The 10,087-nt window shown below is 45.1% G+C and overlaps 1 protein-coding gene and 1 pseudogene across 4 annotated transcripts in view; one reads left to right on the plus strand and one right to left on the minus strand.

Moving 5' to 3' along the window:
* The window catches only part of TBC1D24 (TBC1 domain family, member 24), a 31,365-nt gene extending 21,955 nt beyond the window's left edge, over positions 1 to 9,410 (plus strand). For all 3 annotated transcript variants that reach the window (XM_005869360.2, XM_005869357.2, XM_005869358.2), the window contains exon 11: positions 9,398 to 9,410. The gene's annotated coding sequence lies outside the window, so the exon portion shown is untranslated. The remainder of the gene's footprint in view (positions 1 to 9,397) is intronic.
* LOC102261783 lies at positions 987 to 3,361 on the minus strand (annotated as a pseudogene). Its single transcript, XR_001362682.1, has 2 exons — positions 2,593 to 3,361; positions 987 to 2,131 (listed from the first exon to the last, which is right to left on the minus strand). The product of XR_001362682.1 is annotated as a mortality factor 4-like protein 2 (transcript).
* Positions 9,411 to 10,087: the final 677 nt, after the last annotated feature.

A 10,087-nucleotide genomic window follows, 5' to 3' on the forward strand; every position in this document is an offset into this window, starting at 1 on the left:
ATGGAGGTTTGACCAGCCTGGGTGAGGGGCTGATGGCTGTTTTCAGGCTGGCCACACCCCCTTTAGGGTGGGGGGTCCTCACTGGGGTGCCTGGCCAGTCTGGGTGAAGGTCTGAGGGCTGTTTTCAGGCTGGCCAAGCCCCCCAGCGATGGAAGCTCCCAGCCTCTCCTTTTTTTCTTTTTTTTTTCTATTATTCTGGGATTTATTTACCTTCTATAATTGAAACTTTGTAGCCTTGAGTGGAGCTCAGAGCCAGCCAGGGCAGGCGAGTAGCTTGGCTTCCTCCATCACCAGGGGCAACCCAAGCCTCCTGCTCGCTCCAGCTCCATGGCCACGGCCGGCTGAAAGCAAGTATCTGGGGTGTATTTATCTTCTATAATTGAAACTTTGTTGCCTTGAGTGGAGCTCAGAGACAGCCGTGGCAGGCGGGAAGCTTGGCTTCCGCCATCACTGGGCAACCAAGCCTCCTGCTTGCTCCAGCTCCGTGGCTGCTGGCCGCCATCTTGGTTGGGTTTAATTTCATATAGTCACTCTGATTGGCTGGTGGGCGTGGCTTGGGGCATAGCAAAGGTATGGTCAATTTGCATGTTTATCTATTATTAGGTAAGGTGCTTAATTTTTTTAGTTTTTCAGGACAATTTGTTTTAGAAAGTTTAGATTTCAGAAGACCTTCAAATTTCTCTTACCCATTTCATGAAGCCATAAAGTGTTAGTTTCCTTAAATATTTTATATTTAAGCCCTAGCCAGTTTGGCTCAGTGGATAGAGTGTCGGCCTATGAACTGAAAGTTCCCAAGTTCGATTCCAATCAAGGGCACATGCCCGGGTTGTGGGCTCGATCCCCAGTGGGGGACTTGCAGGAGGCAGCCAATCCATGATTCTCTCTCATCATGGATGTTTCTATCTCTCTCTCCCTCTTCCTTCCTCTCTGAAATCAATAAAAATAAAATATTTTTTAAATATTTAATAGATTAAGTTTTTTTAAACTTTTTTTGCTTTGAAATTTAGAAACAAATTTTATTTAAGATCTGAAATACAGTTCCTTAAATATCAACTTCTCCAGAAAACCGCGGCTACACAATAAAGCATTGCCTCTATCATGTTAGAACGTGCATTAGACTCAAATACAAAAACCATGAGACAAACCACCATCCTTCAGCAATCTGAGCAAAGATAGAATGCCTAAGGAACAACATGGATGGACTTGCAGAGGATGGGCTGTTTTACTTCAAGCACCATTTAAAAAAGAGCACAGATGCATGGGTTTTCAGGTATATACATTGCGTAGAACCTTTGGCACTAGGAATCAGGGCATTTTTATCACGCAGCATTAACACATAATTAGAAAATTGTGTAGTGTCAAAGGGATAGAACCACCAGCATTCAAGCAATGTTGTCAACTATACAAGAAAATGTTCTACTGAATGTTTCTTTTTTTGTCTAATTACTGCATACACTGGTAGCAACTTTGAAATAAAAGGAGCTTGTACTCCTTTTATTTTCTGTTTAAAACAAAACAGAAAAACTGAAATATAAGCCCTGTTATACATTAACAATTTTAAAGGACATCAATTATACAAGAAAAAGACTAAGGACAAAATGAGTGTTTATGGATACCAGACATAATAACGAGTGCTCAGTAGACCCTCACAGGGCTTTGCGGTGGTACTCAGCCAAAGCTACTTTGTAATCACTGACAGTTAACAGAGATGCAGCATTCTTTGCCAGATATTTTAGGAAATCACACAAATAGTCCAACAATAATGTAAGGCTCTTCTCATCAAGGGGCATATATGCCAGAATTGCTCCAATTCTTACAAATAATCTCACTGTGGTGCTCCATAAACTTGGGACACGGGCGCATCAGGGTGAGCCAAGAGGATTTCGGCTCTTAAATTTGTAGAGCAGCTGAGTGCCTAACATCACGTTGAAGTATTCTTTAATTTCTGCAACAACTTCATTCACTGCGTATTCCTTATTGCTGACATTTCTCTGTGATTTCTTGCAGCTTGCATACTCTTCTAGAATGGCATCTACATTTTTCTTAGCAGGGAATTGAAATAGCTCCTTCTGCCTGGTAACTAAGTCCCAATCCTCAAAAAGCCATGGTTTTAATTCTTCAGGAATCTTCCCTGTAACATCCATTCTATTCTTTTTTTTTTTTTACATAATAAATGGCAGCAGCTGACATTTTAATAAAGATACAAACAATATAAAGTCTCTGTGCTCAGCTTTGAGGCAGAAGGTAGCCCCAGCCCAGACATTTCAACAAATATACACACTCACCCATTCTGCTCTGAATGGATGGGAGGTTAGCACTTATTTTTGATGTCACACCTGCCCTGACAACATGAGTAAGAAGTGCAATTATTACCACCCCCTCCCCAAATATGGCTTTATCTTTTGAATAATGTTTTTCCCCACATTTTAGGCCCTTACATTAAAAATTTAATCTAAAAGATATAATTTTAATTTTTTTTTTTTTTGCTGGGTCATATGCTAGTTCTGGCTTTAATTTTTCTTTTTTTTTTTATTGCTTAAAGTATTACAAAAAGTATTACATATGTCTCCTTTTTTCCCCCCCGCCCTTGACAATCCATTCTATTCTTAAATGCATCCTCACTTTCAACAGTGGGGTCAGCCCGGGCCCTTTTCTTCCGAGATGGCTGAGGGGCTTTGCTGGTACTGCCACCATCCCTGTTTCCAGGAGTCTTCTGCTTGTTCTTTCTTGTCTTCCCCACCAATCCAGAAGGGGGGTTCTCTACAGAGCAACCCCCTCCCCCGCCATCTGCCTGGGAGGGCTGGTTCCAGATTCTGCTGTGGACCAGCTGTCATCTTACTTCTCTGCATATTGCTTCTAGTTGGTTTTTTGAAGTTGTCTTCTTCTGCAGATTGTTGTCCACGAGTTTGCGAACCCTGCTTTCTGGAACTCATTCAACCCTGTTTTTATTTCAACCAATAATCCTCTTTCTTCTTGCTCTTCCAAGAACTCCTAGTGTTTTCCCAGTGAATCTTATAGATCTTCTGGGATTGTTTGAAAGGATGAGGTGGGAGACAACCCAAGATTCTGTAATCAGGATCGGATCTTCTGATCCTTACTATGCAGCACACTTAGCTTTTCTGATAATGGCCTGGAATGGGAATCCACTTCTTCCCAGCACTGGGCATGTGATCACCGCTGTCCCTCCAATAGCCATTAACCTTTTATTTTGAAATAATTTTAGATTTAGATTTACAGAAGAGTTACAAGATGGTACAGAGTTCCTTATATTCTTTCTCCAGCTTCCCCACTGTTAATATCATACATTTATCACAACAAAGAAAATAACATTATTATAATGCTATTAAATTAAATTATGCCCCCCCCCGAATTTTTCTGTAGTCCTTTTTCTGTTCCAGGAATAGATTTAATTTTTATAGATATCTACTTTCCCACATTTTTATTAAATCCAGAATATCATCAAATTCACAAGACTGACACTGATTTTTTTTTAATGTCACTAATTAGGTAGTATACCTACTGTCTCAAACATGTATTCATATGTCCTGTTTTTGTCTTTGCTTAAATATCTTTTTTTTCCCTGCCTAAATGTCTTGTTTGCACGGAGAAGTTACCAAATGGCATGGTGTACCAAGCATACCTCATGGTGCTTCCCCCAACAACGCTAAGGCAGAGAAGCATGGGGATTTAAAAAAATAATAATAATGATTATCCGCTGTAAAAACTCTATGGTCTTTGTTATGTTAGTGTCAGATTGTACTTGAGAAGTTAGGTACATGTGACTTGTCGCTAAAGATGAAATGCCCCCCCCCACACTGGCAGACAGGCTCCTTTTACCCAACCATGTGGAATTTGTCAACACTACGCTTGGGACTGAGGAAGCAAAGTCAGTGGACACACTGACCCAAGACATGACAGAGACACACCAACCAACAACACCTTCCACTTCAGATTGCTGAATCCACAGGTGTACTACCTGGCTGCTTGGTTAGTTCACAGTGAGAAGGGCCCTGGCCAGAGGGAGACTGCAGTTCTGCTCTGGCCCAGTGAGGCCATCCACAGCAGGGAAGCTCCTGCAGTGCAAAGTCCCAGCCTGTTTTTATCTTCATGCGAAGAGACAGGAGCAGACGTCTGCTCTATTTCATACTGAAGGGCACTGACTGGCAAAGGACATGTTTTGTCAAAAACAAGTTAAACACTGAAGAGGAAAAAGTGTGAATTTTTACCTTTCATCTCGAATGGTTATTGGCTGAAAAATGGATAAGTGGGCTGACACTTTGGAGTATTTAAATGAATGTAATAAAAAATTGCAAGAACTGTGTAAAAATGTATAGTGAGAGAATGTGTGGCTTTGCAGCACAATTCAATTTTGGATAAGTGAAAATAGGTTACTTAGTAATATGTTTGGTCAGTTTTACTTTGAATCCTAAACAAAAATTAACAAGAACAAATGCAACAAAATCACTGTGAAATAATGATTGGGAAAATAAATGGGATGGGGGATGGGGAGTCCTGGATGCATCATATTCAGAACTGGGAACATCCGTGGAGGAGAAGGAACCACTGGACTTGAAGGAGCATTGCTCCTTTGAAGATTTTTTTTGTTGTTAATCCTCACCAAAGGATATTTTTTTCCATTGATTTTTAGAGAGTAGAAGGGAAGGAGGGAGGGGGAGAGAGAGATACATACATGGATGTGAGAGCAACTTATCAATTGGTTGCCTCCCACATGCACCCCAGGGATCAAACCTGAACCTGCAACCCAGGTAGGTGCCCTGACCAGGAATCAACTGGCAACCTTTTGGTGCACGGGACAACGCCCAAGCAACTGAGTCATACTGGCCAGAGTGCTCCCTTGAAGAATTTAAAAGACTACATTAGCCCTAGCTGGTTTGGCTCAGTGGATAGAGCATCGGCCTGCAGACTGAAGGGTCCCGGGTTCAATTCCAGTCGAGGGTACATGCCCAGGTTGCTGGCTTGGTCCCTAGTAGGGGGCGTGCAGGAGGCAGCCAATCAATGATTCTCTCTCATCATTGATGTTTCTATTCCTCTCCCTTCCTCTCTGAAATCAATAAAAATATATATTTTTAAAAAGACTGCATTAGCCCAGCTGGCTTGTGGTTGAGCGTTGACCTATGAACCAGGAGGTCCAGGTTCGATTCCTGATCAGGGCTCATGCCTAGGTTTTGGGCTTGATCCCCAGTGGGGGTCGTGCAGGAGGCAGCCAATCAATGAATCTCTCTCATTGTTGAGGTTTCTGTCTCTCCCTCTCCCTTCCTCTCTGAAATCAATCCTTCCTATATAACAAAAGCCTAATAGGCAAATCGACCGAACGGCTGAATGACCTGTGGAAGGACCAGTTGCTATGACATGCACTGACCACCAGGGGGCAGACGCTCAATGCAGGAGCTGCCCCCAGCCAGCAGGCCCCAGGCCAGCCAAAGCAGGTGCCAGTATGGAGGGGGAGAGGCAGGGAAGGGTGGTGGCAAGCTGGCAGCACCAGGCCAGCCAAGGCAGGGGCCAGCAGGGCCCCCCACCACCACCATCACCCCGCTGGTCGCCCCACAGATTGGCCCTGATCGCCGGCCAGGGCCTTTAGTAAATTTCATGCACTGGACCTTTAGTAAAAATATACTTAAAAATAAATAAATAAAGACTGCATTAGCTGATTGAACAGTAAGAAAAGTTTCTGTCCATTACAGGAGCTGCATACCCTGCTCCAATTGCTGCCAAGGCCAGTGTGAACCAAGTTCTTTCCTAGTTTTTTGTTTGCTCTTGTTCACACAGCCTGTCATGTAGACGTGCTCCATAAATAAGAGGAATGAGAGGAGCAACCAAATGTCTCAGTCAAGAATTGCTTGGATCCCTGTCATATGGAAAATTCAGTATCAAAAAGTCATGTTCATCAAAATGAAAATGTTTCATCTGGAAGGTTATATGGGTCAATGTTAGTGTCTTTCCTAATACCTAGGGTTTTAATCGTGTGATATAAATGAAAACATAGCCCTTTTTCTCTGCCTGTCTGGCTCCTTCCAGTGCCCTTCCCATCCTCCCTGCAGCTGCTTTGGGGCTTTTGCCCTTCTGTGAAACTGCTGCTTCTCTCTCTTCCCTTCCATTCGGCTTCCTCGCTGTGCTCAGCACACAGACAGGCTCCTGCCCCTCTCTCTTCCTTCGTGGCTGCTCAGAGTCCAAGACCAGTGCTTTCTGGCAGCGCTTCTGCTGCTGCTCTGATGGGTGGGGCCCTGGCCCGGGTTTGAGAAGTCCTGGTAGGACAGATGAATGGAAGCTTGGTGCCAGGTGGGTTCCAGTTCCTCCTCTGAGCCAAGAGCCTCTGCCTCCAGGCCTTTACACAGGACACGTCCCACCCCTCAGTCGGCTGCAGTGCCCCTGCACCAGGACACTGTCCCTGAGGCCCCAGAAGACAACGCTTTTCTCTCCATTTCCTCCCCTGGAGACGGTCAGCCCCTGAGAGCAGGAGCCCCCCTGTGGTCCTGCCTGTGCTGCTAGTATAATAGGGTGTTCTGAGAGAGAGATGGGTGTGCATTGGCTCACATGGCAGTGTGCATTTCTGGGGCCTATGGTTGGGGGGTGCCACCAACAATCCCTACAGTAACAGCTTTTTACCATAGCATGCTTAGGATCATCTTATGGTTGACATGAAGACACTCCAACACAGGCCAGAACTGGTGAGGAATGACCTGGCGTGGGGAGCAGGGGGCAGGGCTGTATCTGCTGTTTCAGAAGCCTGCCCGCCTCAGGCCGGGTCAGCTCAAGTGGCCACAGTGTCTGCTAGGACCTCAACCAGGCGGAAGCACCCTCCTCTCCTGCTCCCACCACCACCTCAGGTGAACCCTTTTTTGGGCTTGGTCCATGGTAATTGTGTGCCATTTCAAGTCCTCATCTCTAGCCAGCCAAGGAAGAGCTTTGTTTTTATCTTTTTTTTAAGATTGAATTTAACAATTTTATTTATTTTTAATTTTTATTTATTTTTTGATCCTTACCCAAGGATATGTTTTAGTGATTCTTATTTATTTTTTAATCTTTTAAGAAATACATATTTTTATTGCTTTCAGAGAGGAAGGGAAGGGAGAGGGAGAGAGAGATAGAAATATCAATGATGAGAGAGAATCATTAATTGACTGCCTCCTACACGCCCCACACTGGGGATCAAGCCCACAACCCAGGCATTTGCCCTGACCAGGAATTGAACCATGACCTCCTGGTTTGTAGGTTGACGCTCAACCACTGATTTTTAAAATATTTATTGATTTTTTACAGAGAGGAAGGGAGAGGGATAGAGAGTTAGAAACATCAATGAGAGGGAAACATCGATCAGCTGCCTCCTGCACACCCCCCACTAGGGATGTGCCCGCAACCAAGGCACATGCCCCTGACTGGAATCGAACCTGGGACCCTTCAGTCTGCAGGCTGACGCTCTATCCACTGAGCTAAACTGGTCAGGGCTCAACCACTTACTTTTAAAGAGAGGGGAAGAGAGACAGAGACAGAGACAGGGACATTGATGTCTGAGAGAAGCATTGATCTCCTGTACACACGCCCACCTGGGATAGAACTCTCTGCCTAGGCATGCGCCCCTACCGGGAAGCGAACCAGCAAACTTTCCATGCACTGCGACACTCCAACCAACTGAACCACACCAGCCAGGTCTGAATTTAACCATTTTAAAGTGAACAATTCAGTGGTATTTAGGGAATTCACAGGCTGTACAAACACCACCTCTAGTTCCACATTTTTATGCCCCAAAAGGAACCCTGTACCCATTAAGCACTTGCTCCCCATTCCTCCCTCTCTTATGGTTTTTAAAGGTAAAATGCACCTAGTAAAAAATCAATACAGCCATAACGGGTTTGGCTCAGTGGATAGAGCCTCAGCCCGCAGGCTGAAGGGTCCTGGGTTCAATTCTGATCAAGGGCACATGCCCAGGTTGCTGGCTTGGTCCCCAGTAGGGGGCGTGCAAGAGGCAGCCAATCAATGATTCTCATCATTGATGTTTCTCTCTCCCTCTCCCTTCCTCTCTGTAAAAATCAGTACATATGAGAATATCCATAATGGGTAGTCTCCTTCCCCATCAGGTCCCCAGGGGGCTCCACTGTTAGCAGTGTTTCATGCATCTTCAGGTCATTCATCTGTGCACTCTTCCCCATCCTGCTGCTTGTCACTTAACTGCCTCTCAGATCGTCCACACCAAAATGTGTCCACCTGTTTCCATCTCAGAACCAGCTGTCCAGCATTCTGTGATTTAAGTACAAGCTAGATCTCTACCTTCCCTGCTCAAACCCTCTTCCTCTTTTAACACCTCATTCCTAGATCACTGCCCTGGAGGCAGTCCAAGCAGCCCAGCCCCTCCCTCCTTTGTATCACCTCTCCTGGTGACCACTTTTCCAGTTGAGGGTTGGGACAAGTCCAGCCCCCATGGCTGTGAGCTCCTAGAGCAGTGCTTCTCAACCTTCCTAATGCTGCGACCCTTTAATACAGTTCCTCATGTTGTGGTGACCCCCAACCATAAAATTATTTTTGTTGCCACTTCATAATTGTAATTTTGCTACTGTTATGAATCATAATGTAAATATCTGATATGCAGGATGTATTTCCATTGTTACAAATTGAACATAATTAAAGCATAGTGATTAATCACAAAAACAATATGTAATTATATATGTGTTTTCCGATGGTCTTAGGCGACCCCTGTGAAAGGGTCGTTCGACCCCCAAAGGGGTCGCGACCCACAGGTTGAGAACCGCTGTCCTAGAGGGTAGGAACGCTCTTCCTAAATTTTGTATCCCCAGAGCCTAGCTTGGTGTCTACACACAGTAGATGCTCACTAAATGTCAGATGAGTGGCTTAGGGTGGAAGGCAGATAGCCAGGAGATTGTGAACCGACTGGTGGAGGTGAGAAGGTCGGGCTGGCCTTCAGGGTGCTGAGCCCAGATCAGAGGGAGGGTCCAGAGCAGTCGGTGTCTCTTGTGTACCCTTTCTGAGAGCCTGCTGCCTGTGTCAGGCTCAGTGCCAGGGCCTGGTTTACTGTAAACCCGCAGGATTCTCCCTCCTTCCCGCCCTCCCTTCCTTCCTTCCTTCCTTCCTTCCATGGCCCAGGGAGAGAGCCTCACACTGCTCCCTGGTGGTCAGGGACAGCCCAAGGCGCCCTCTACCAGTGACCAAGTGGCTGCAGGTCCCACTTCTATCTGCTGTGTTTACCTACAGGACATATTTTATTTTAAAAAATAACAAGGGCCCTGGCCAGGTGGCTCAGTTCACCAAAAGGTTGCAGTTCGATTCCTGGACAAGGCACATACCTAGGTTGCGCGTTCAGTCCCCAGTTAGAAGCAACTAATTGATGTCTCACATGGATGTTTTCTCTCTCTCTCTCTCTCTTTAGCCCCCTTTCCTCTCTCTCTAAAAAATCAATAAAAAGCATATCCTTAGGTGAGGATTAAAAAAATAAAAATAAAAATAACTTGTATCATTTTATAAGCCAAATTTTTTTAACGTACAAAAAATCGCCTTTACTCATCTCCCCACTAGCACAACTAAGTTTTTTGTTCCATCTCCTCCCAGCCTTTCCTGGGCCACTTGTGTAGCCAGGTCAAGAGAACAGGGGGTCATGTCCCGGCATTAAGCCCCCTCTAGCGTATCTTCCTGACAACTCACAGGGAGAATGGGACTGTTCACAGGGAGAGAGCACCCTGCCTGGAACGCTTGCTTCTCTCCAGTTTCTCAATATTCTTTTTAAAAATATATTTGTATTGATTTCACAGAGGAAGGAAGAGAGAGATGGAAACATCAGCGATGAGAGAGAATCATTAATTGGCTGCCTCCTGCATTCCCCACACTGGGGATTGAACCCGCAACCTGGGCATGTGCCCTGACTGGGAATCTAACTGTGACCTCCTGGTTCACAGGTCAATGCTCAACCACTGAGTCACACTGGCTGGGCCCTGATGTTCTTGTTAAGGCCATGCGTCAGACTATTCCACTCTCTTCTTTCTTCTTTGAAATGGCTTCTTTAGATAAGTTCATCTTTCCAATCATTTGAGGCCATTTGGAATCTTATTGTCATTGTCGTTTT

Source organism: Myotis brandtii, unplaced genomic scaffold (assembly GCF_000412655.1).
Source record: "Myotis brandtii unplaced genomic scaffold, ASM41265v1 scaffold292, whole genome shotgun sequence".
Classification (NCBI taxonomy): domain Eukaryota; kingdom Metazoa; phylum Chordata; class Mammalia; order Chiroptera; family Vespertilionidae; genus Myotis; species Myotis brandtii.